This window comes from Cryptomeria japonica, chromosome 3 (assembly GCF_030272615.1).
Source record: "Cryptomeria japonica chromosome 3, Sugi_1.0, whole genome shotgun sequence".
In the NCBI taxonomy this organism is placed as follows: Eukaryota; Viridiplantae; Streptophyta; class Pinopsida; order Cupressales; family Cupressaceae; genus Cryptomeria; species Cryptomeria japonica.
The window spans coordinates 289703473-289713520 of NC_081407.1; positions in this window are offsets into that span (position 1 = coordinate 289703473).

Below are 10048 nucleotides of genomic sequence, written 5' to 3' on the forward strand. Positions count from 1 at the left end.
TGGTTCTTTAAAAAGAGAGATGAAGGAGGTCTTTTTTATAGAGAGCACCCTAAAAATGGAGGGCTAGGATTAAGAGGTGGAAGGATAAATGGTCGATTGGGATTAGAGGGTAGGTATAGGAAATAGTAAAATATTGGGGAGTGGTTAAGATAAATCAAGAGATAATTGTCACTTGTCATGGAAGGAAAAAACTAATGAATTAATTAAATAAATAAATATTTATTTAATTAATAGACAAGGTGGGCCAATTAAATTAATTAAATGTTTATTTAATTGAGGAGAAGGATAATTTAAATAAATAAAAACGCTAGGAAAAGGCTTGGTGAATTAATCAAATAAATAAAGATCTATTTAATTAGTAGAAGATTTAGAATAAAATAATTAAATAAAATGTTTACTCTACGGAATTAAAATAATTATCATGTTTTATTAGAAGTGTCAATATATGTTAAAGAGGAATACCTAGTTTAAGTATGAAGTATTGAAGGTTTTAATATTTTTCTTTAATTTTTTGAATTGCCTTTGTTGTGGGTGCATCCCATGTCAAGTTGTTATCTTTGAGCTTGCCTTAGATTCTTTTCCTTTCCTTAGCTAGATCTTGGTTAAAAGGAAAAACATAATTTAAACAATTCAAAAAAATTTGAATTTATTTTTTACCAACAAGAATATCAAGAAATTATTGAATTATTTATAGTATATGGGGTTCTAATAGTTGCATAGGGTTTTTTTTAATTGTGACAAATGATCACAATGATATATATATATATATATATATATATATATTGCGCCAGAGTCTTTTAAATGCCTTAAAATAAGTAAAAGGAAGGATGATATCATTTAAAGGTTTATGGTTGATAAAGAAACTTCTATTTTCCCTTTCTCTTTCTGCTCTTTTGTTGACTAAGGTAGTCCATGAAAACGAGCTTTTACTTTTCCTAATAAAACCACAAATTATAGAGGGTTCATGTTGCAAAAACCTTTTGTTGCAGAAAACCTTTACCTTATTTCATAGAAGAAATCTTTTTCAATAATTGAAGTCTTTGAATGATGCTATTTTCTATTTCTATTCATTCTTTATCTTTATCCTTATTGCAATCCTTTTTATCTTTTATTTGTACATGCTTGATTATTTCTATTTCTATTCATTCTTTATCTTTGTCCTTATTGTTATCCTTGTTATCTTTTATTTGTACACGATGTTTAAAGAATAGGACTTTTTACTTGCTAATATTTATGTCTTAAAAACATAAGTTTTTCTTATGACGTAAGGTTCATACTTGGTTAAAAATAAAAAATTCAAGAAGAAAATCACTAATCATCTTATTAAATTTAATAAAATATATGATAAAGATTTTACAATTGATATTCACATGAACATCTTGTGCATATCTACCCATATTCAACCCAGAAAGCTTTGGCCTTGCTTTCTCATAGTAGTTGTCAAAGATAACTTTGGTTTTGGCAAATATTCTTTCTTATAACTTGATGATCATTTGTCTAATTTAAATAAAATATCTCTAATTTCTCCTACTAACTTATTTATTTGTTTAGTTTATTTTTTTAATTAAAAAACTCCTTTTTATACTAGTTGTGTCTTCCATTATCAAATATAGTTTTTCATAATACTGGCATCATTTCATCATTAGCTCCATCGCTGCTAGAACTTTGCTCATACTTTTTCTATTATTCAAATTTCTTTATATTGAAAGATTTGCTAGAAGAATATTCACTTTTCACCTGCCAATGTTTTAGTTTATAACCTAAAGTTCTTTTTGTACTACATTTTTATTCCTTATAGGTTTTCTCCTTTTCCATTTTGTAACTCCTTCAATCTTTGAAGATTCCTCTTACCTTGTTCCCTTCTAGTGTTGTTTTTGATTAAGGGAAAACGAGTTTTGAAGGGACCTGAAACCCTATACAAAACAGTTTTTGGGGGGACCTGAAACTCGAACCTTAAGATAAGCCTGAAAGTCCACACAATGAAACAGAACACAAGAGAGACACAACAAAACCAGACAGAAGATGGGGGACAGCATAAGAAGGACCCCCAACACGAACCAACTGGTTGCAACAAAGACTAGCAAGTAGCCCCAACCCAACCAGGACTAATCAAGTATTTGATCTACACTTGTGAGATTGAAGGGTCATATCAAAAGAGGCCTAAGATGATTTAGATTTCTTACTTTTAACGGTAATCCATCCCTCCTCAACCCTAGCAGCAAACATTTGCAAAGAAGACGGATCCAAAATAGAGGACCTCCCACCACCAGGAGGAACAAAGGCAGCATCAGGAGAGGTAGGGACAACATAAATCTGAGAAACAGAAGGATCAGACAAAGATCCAGCAGCAATCTGGGAAGTGGGAAGGTCATCCACCAAAGAAGAAAACAAACCATTTTCAGCAGAAGAGACAACAACATCCCGAATTCCAGCAATTTTAATCACGAGCCATCCTTAGTGGCATCCCTTCTAGTGTTGTTGCACCCTTATGTTGGTTTTTGTTTTGTTCTATTTCTTTTGTGACTAAAAGAGGGGTAAAAATTTATTCAATCAAAGAAAGAGATACAGAGCTAGAAGGGCCACAAGCCCAGAAGTGAAAAAATTACACAACCTTGTCAACATCCACTAAAGTATCCAACACATGAGACATTTTGGAAGATAATTGCTCCCTATCCACTATATTCCATCCTTACCTATTATCAAAAGCCCATTTGGCCAAACAATCAGCAACTCTATTCCACTCCCTAGGAATATGACAAAAAGTAACAGATTCCAAGGAATTGCACAACCAAAGAATTTGCCTAATCACCATAGCCAAATGCCAAGTAATCTCATATAACCGATGCTCATTCAACAAAATCACCACCACTTGAGAGTTTGACTCACAAATAATCCAATTCCAATGGAGAACACAACTAGGCTCCAGCGCATGCAAAATGGCAAGAGCCTCCATGAGATTATTGGTATGGAGACCCTTGTAAATAGAAAAAATAAATTGAATATCTCCAGAGCTATTACGGCCCACCCCACCAATACCAACATGACCAGGATTCCCTCGAGATGAACCATAAGTGGCCCCCCACCTTCTTAAGCTGACACTAAATCCCATTTAACAAGGCTCCATTTACAAATATTCAAATTGCCACTCCACAAAAATTGGCGAGAAAGAGCATCAAATTCCTTAAGAAAATACATAGAGGCTGACAAAACTAAGCACCTGTAGATAGGAAGAGCCTAGATCATGGATTGAAGAAGAGTCATCCTAGCAGTAGTGGACAACCATCTATGAGTCCAGTGATTAACCTTGTGACGAAGCTTATCAAACAAATCCTGCCAATACAGTCTAGGAAGTTAGTCAGAAGAAAGAGGAATACCAAGGTAGACCAAGGGAAGAGAGCCAATCTGAAACCTCAAAATATTGGTAATCCTTCTCTGAATAGCCTCGGGAGTACTAAAAGAATATATAGAGGATTTGTGTTCATTAAATTTCTAACCTGAAGCCGCCAAATAAATATCTAAAGTCCTTTTGAAAGATTCAGCCTCCCGAAGTCGACCAACCCCCATAAGAGTAGTATCATCCACAAATTGAAGATGGGAAAGCGTAGGCAAGCCATGACCCCGCCTCCAACCTTGAATCAAACCGTGAGAAACTCGAGACTTAATAAATCTGCCAAAGCCCTCCGTCACAAGAATAAACAAATAAGGAGAAAGAAGATCCCCTTGGCGGAGACCTCTCGAAGTACCAAATAACTCAAATGACTCACCATTCAACAAAAAATTCATCACTCATCAATAGATGAATGTCTTTTCTTTTGGTTTTCTTCAACTATAATATATGATTCAGAATTAACTTATTGACATGAGATCTTACCTTACCAAACTTTTTGAAGACTATTTGTTCTTTCTTATCATCCTCTAAAATAATTTACTTCATTATATTTTTTTAAAGTAGAGATTTCTTCATCAAGGCATCTCTTTCAGGAACCTTACTTATCTTAATGTATTTTCTTATTCGTCCTCTTTAGGGCTCAAAGCTAGTATGAGACTGACTTGCCTTTCCAGCATATCCATTAACTGAGGATTGTTAATGGGGTCTAATAAGATAGCCATGGAAGAATTAAAGGGATAAGGATTAACTAACATCTATTTTCTAAATTTATCTTGAAGGACATGTATAGAACTCGATGCTTATTCAAGGAAAAAGTCTATGTATGGTTTGTTATTAGTATGAGAAATGGTAAATGACTGGATCATTGAGTATTTTTTTTGGATGAAGCTCATGGGAATCTTCATGTAGGTTCTAGTTCTAAGACTCGTTCTACAAGAGTCTATTCAGGATGAGTAAGCATGTATGTTACTTAAATTATCCTCCATTGTAGTTTTGGAGAATTTGAAAATCCTCTAAAAGTTGGTACAATACGAGAGCTAGGTAAGATTACATATTAAGTAGATTAGACAGATTCATGGCTAATTCTGAGTGGATGAACTATGTGGCCTTTGTGCCTGGGGTTATTCCTTACAATAGCTCTAATCATTGGCTAAATGAGGTAGTATGGAATAAGATAAAAAGCCGAAGGGAAGCCCTTACGAGATGGAATTCTTTAGGTTTGAGAGATCATATTTATATGAGGCTTTGAAGAGGTGTAGCTTGGAGATAAGGGGATGTTAGAGATTTAGGTTATCAAAAAGCTTGTAGAAATTAAGGAAAGAGATTGAGAGTGGAACAAAATGGGGAGGGGACATTTTTGAAAAAAAAAATTAGGTGGAGATCACTTTATAAGAGCCTAAGGCTTTAATTTCACAACAAGGGGAAAATGGACCTTTGGCAAACAATCTAATGTTGGAATTAAACAATATCTTCATAATGGAGGGATATCTTTTGAAGTAGAAATCAAGGGTCAAGTATTGAAATACTAAATTATTTTATCTGTCTATTAACGTAAGAAGGTAAACTAATTCAATTTGCAATATTCAACTTCCTTCTAATTTAAAGGTGACTGATGTGGGGGTTTGGATTTCTTCATGGATTATTAGTCACTGCACTAAAACATTATCAAAAGGCTCAAAAAAATATGTTGTTTAACATTCCTCCAATGGTGTTAAATGAATAGAATAAGGAACTATTAAATCCTTTCAGTATGGAAGAAATTTTTCTATTTACTTTTTCTTTGGGTGCTAGAAAGGTTCTAGGCGTGGATCGTTACAAGTTGAATTCTTTCAAAAATTGGAATTTAGTAGGTGAGCAAAGGAATGTAGAATTAGAAGATTGATGTTGAAAGAGTGGAATTCTACATTTGTGGCACTCATTCTAAAATGCAAAAGTTTAGAATTAAGAGATTGATGTTGAAAGAGTGGAATTTTACATTTGTGGCACTCATTCTAAAATGCAAAAGTTCAAAATCTTTTGAAGAGTTCATGCCAACAATTATATGCAATATGATGTACAAAATTGTTACAAAGGGTATTTCTCTTTGATTGAGAAGTGTTTGAGTGGAATTATTTCAAAGGAATGGAGTGGTTTCTTGAAAGGGACATAGATCTTGGATGGGATTATATTTGTCCATGAGACCATACATTCAATTCAATATAATGAGATTCAAGCTATGATTTTAAAATTGGATATTATTAAAGCATATGATAGGGTCTCTTGGAGTTTTGGGGTTCCAAGTAATACTTAAATTTGGGTCAATAATAAATGAATGAAAATAGGTCCATAGTTATACCTCCATAGCTACTCATTCTATTTTGATAAATGGCTCATCTACCAATTTTTTTTAAGTAAAGATGTGGTCTCAAACAAGGAAACCCTCTCTCCTTATTTAAACCTCTTAGTTATGGAAGTGTTGGGTCAATCTCTAAAGGAAGAAGTTGACAAGGGAAATTTGAGGGCCTTCAAGTCCCTTGCAGGAAGAGTAATGTCACCCACTTGGAATTCATTGATGATAGCTTGAAGTTTGGAGAAGCAATGATTAGAGAAGCTAGGGTGATCAAGAGCACACTCAAGACATATGAGAAGGCAAGTCACTCAAACATAGATTATTATTTTGAATGATCACTATAAGAAAGTAATATCTCATGGATTGTGGAAACTTAATGTCTAGGATGATATTTGTCGATCTTAAAATGGTCGTGGGTTGGATTTTAGACATTGAAAATAGATGAATCAAGCATTAGGATTGAAATTAGTTCGGAGACAATATGAGGAAAGGGACAAGTTTTTGAGCAACACAACTCGAGCTAAATATATCCCAAGAGGGATTAAGACTTCCAAGGGGAGAGACAAAACTCCCTAATACCCTATGGTGTCGAGTATCTAGAATTTTGTAAGGATTTGTTGTTAGTATATATGGCCAAATGTAAGGTAGACTTAGAGCTGGGAATTATTTGAAGTATATTGTGATAGGCAGGAAGTGGGTAGAGTTGGTGTTTCTTATGATTGAGGCTAGCTCATCTTTCCTTTAACTATACGACTTTCTTTCCAAATGACCTATTTTGACACTCAAGGAGGATTCCTTGGTCTAATAGTAATAGCTCTGTCTTATTTAGCTTGGTGTATCATCAGTTGACTAGTAAGGAGGTTTGCTTGAAGAAAAGTTTTCAAAAACAATATATGACAAAGAATGAGTCTACCTAAGACTCAAACCTTTCTCTAGGTGACTATAAACAAAAAGGCTTTCACTTGGGACAAACTTCTTAAGCTTGAAAAGGTTGGCCCTTCTAGATGTGCATTATGCAATCATGTGGAGGAAACTATCTCTTTATTTATTATAGTTTTGCAATGCAATTGTGCCATTGGTTTTTATAAATTGGAGCTTTAGTGGGCACTCTTGGAGAATCTCATGCTTCTTTTACTGGGGTTGAATCTGAATATCAAGAGTAGGGTATTCAATTGTTTTGATATTGTGCCCTTACTCTTATCATATGAAATATTTTGATATAAAGGAATAGGATAATTTTCCAAAATAATGTTGTTTTAATAGAAAGAGTTATGGGGAAATTTTGATTATGTCTTGAAGGAGTTGGGTGACTATAGACTGAGGCATAGTTGAGGTTCCAATGACTAGCTTATGCACCTAGGGGTATGGGTGGCAAAGGGATTAAGGTAATGGAGGTCACTAGCTAGATTTGTGCCATGAAGGGATGGGTGAAGCTTAATCTTTCTAGTATACTAAAGGCAACCTTGGAGCAATGAAAGGGGGTTGTGTGTTTAGAGATCAAGAAGGGAAAAAAATTATGTGTTTTGGTGTATGATTTGGATAAGGAACCAATAACATGGTCAAAGATAGCACTATGTTGTGGGGTTTGAAAGTAGAAAGGGAGAGGGATTGGAAGCTTTTACAAATGGAAGGTCATTCAAAGCTAGTGATTAGAAATTTGAGGATGGGAGACTACAAGAATTGGCTCTTCGATGGTATTCTAAGGCTACGATGTTAGCAAAAAAAATTGAAGAAATTCTTTCAATCATATTTGTCAAGCAAGTGATTTATTGGCTAATTGGATTGCTCGAGGGTGAACCTCAAGATGAAAGAAGGGAAGATTTGGATGCAAGGGAGGGATAATTGTCCCAAGGAAGTTTTGCAGCTATTGGGTAAGGATCTTGAGGCTATTTAACCTAATAACAGGTTGGCATAGAGGATTTAATAATGATTGAATGATGATGATATCATGATTGATAGAATAATGTAAATTATTTTTTGTAACCACATCTATTTTGTATAGAGAATGGTGGCAATGAGTTCAAAGTATTAGTTGAAATGGGGATTTTCTTGACTACCACGTTAGCATGTTTCTTGATTAACTAATGGCATCCTCTTTTATAGAAGATTTGGGGAGGGTCAAGAGCTTGAAGGAGAAAATTACCATGTCAATGCCAAAGAAAAACAAGGAAAGTGTCAAGTTTTAGGTAAAGAAATGATCATATATTTCATGCCATTTATAGAAAGGAAAATCTAGAATCCTTAAATATGGCTCTAGGTCCTTCCCATCTAGGAGCTTACTAACGTCGTGGAGGGCACTACTAGTGCAAGCATTTGGTTCATCATGGCCAATTTATTAAGAGACCTTAGGCATAAGTGAGTTTGGAGGTGTTTGACGTAACTCAAACACTAAGTTGTACCTCCATGTTGTTAAATGCCACAATTACCTTCCTTTTGTGTGATGAGATTGAAGACATTGAACTCAAATGTGAAGTTTATTTTAATCGCTTATTAGAGCATCTTCATGCTTTGAATAGAAAGCAAATGTGCGTATAGTAGGAAGTGGAAGAGATTGTGCAAAGATTGAAGGTCACCCATCCAATCGAGGCCATATTATGCTACTAAAATTGTTGTCATGAAGATGATTCAAACAACATGGCCAAAGTCACTCCATCTAGTGAACCTGTCTTATGAAAAATGTTCTCATAATGTGAAGCAAGGGAGATTGATGCCTACATAATTTGTCTCAACCTCGATAGGTCTTTATTTGTTCCTTTTTATCTGCATGAGGTTAGGTTGAGCTGAGGGTAATTTTTAAACTTTGGCTTTTGCATTTCCACAGGCATTGGCTTGAAATTTATGATTGGATGGGCTGGGTGATGGGGACGATAATTGATACTTTTACATTCTCATTATGTATGCCTCTAGTTTCTGGTTCATATCTCTTCAATGTGTAGTGTAGAATTTGATAGTGGACCCGGGAACATTTGGCCACTAGAATTCAAGGGTTAAACCCCTCATTTTGTTCCTTCCTATATCCCTATTAAGTATATTATCAAAAAAAAACTCTATAATTAAATATATATTTAAAACAATATCTTTATATCACAATTAAAGATAAATAGATATCCATAGAAAATAAAAAGTATGACATATTATATTCATTACATAATTAAAAAAATGTCTACAATATAACAAAAATACTCTCTCTCTCTCTCTCTCTCTCTCTCTCTCTCTCTCTCTCTCTCTCTCTCTCTCTCTCTCTCTATATATATATATATAAGCTAATAACTCTTAAGTATCTTAAATTTGTCTCATTATAGTATTTCATAAAAATAAATTTGTATTACTACACTATTATATTATATTACAATGTTTCTATTAACACAACTATCTACCTCACAAAATGGCTCTGCCATCTCCATCCAACGGCTCTCCCGCGTCCCTCTTTTTGAACGCCCTTGGTTATGTTGCGGTTGTCTAGGGCTTTGCTCCCCCCCCCCCCCCCCCCCCCCCCTGCGCAGGGTCCTCAGCTCCTACGATCCATGCTACTACTATTTGGTCGGCAACCCTTTTGGCGGTTGTTGATGCGCCTGGTGCTGCATCCACCCCCCTTAGTTCCCCGACTGTGGATCCTGCTGTTGTCGGCTCTCTAGCTTCGGGGGATACGACCTTGTTGCTTGTTGCTTATGCTGGTCCTTTGCCCAAACCTGCTGGTAAGCATAGCTTTGCTCGTGTGGCCAAATCTTCCACCCAACCCTCTAAGGGGGTCCATCCTCTCCCTTATGCGAAAACCTCCCCTGTGGTGATTTGTGGACAGGATGTTGTGGACAACATTGGGTTTTACTAGCGTTGTGCTTTGGTGTGCACATTCTCTAGACTCTGGCCTTCCCTACCGGACCTCCACCGCTGGGTAAGTGACTCCTAGAGGCCTTTGGTTGCTCTCAATATCGAGTTTTTTCCATGTGCTAAAGGATTTGTTGTTGCTTCCTTCACTTCTTCTGCTGATAAGGATTTGATTTTGAGCAAGCTTTGGGCTTGGGGAGTGCACTCCCTCTCCATCAAGCCTTTGACAACCTCTTTCAACCCTCTCACTGAACCACTTAATGTGCGTCCAATTTGGGTTCGGCTCATTAATCTCCCTCTTCATTTTTGGGAGCACTCTTGATATGAGGCGATTGGTAACTCTATTGGTCGTTTCCTGAGACTACCTTTGCCCACATTCTTGTTGATATCAACATCTCTGCTCCTCTCCCAGGTGATGTGGTTCTTATGGTGGGGGATAGGCCTTGGTCACAACTATTGGATTTTGAAGTCCTCCCCTTTCGCTGTAGAAGATGCTTCTCTACTGG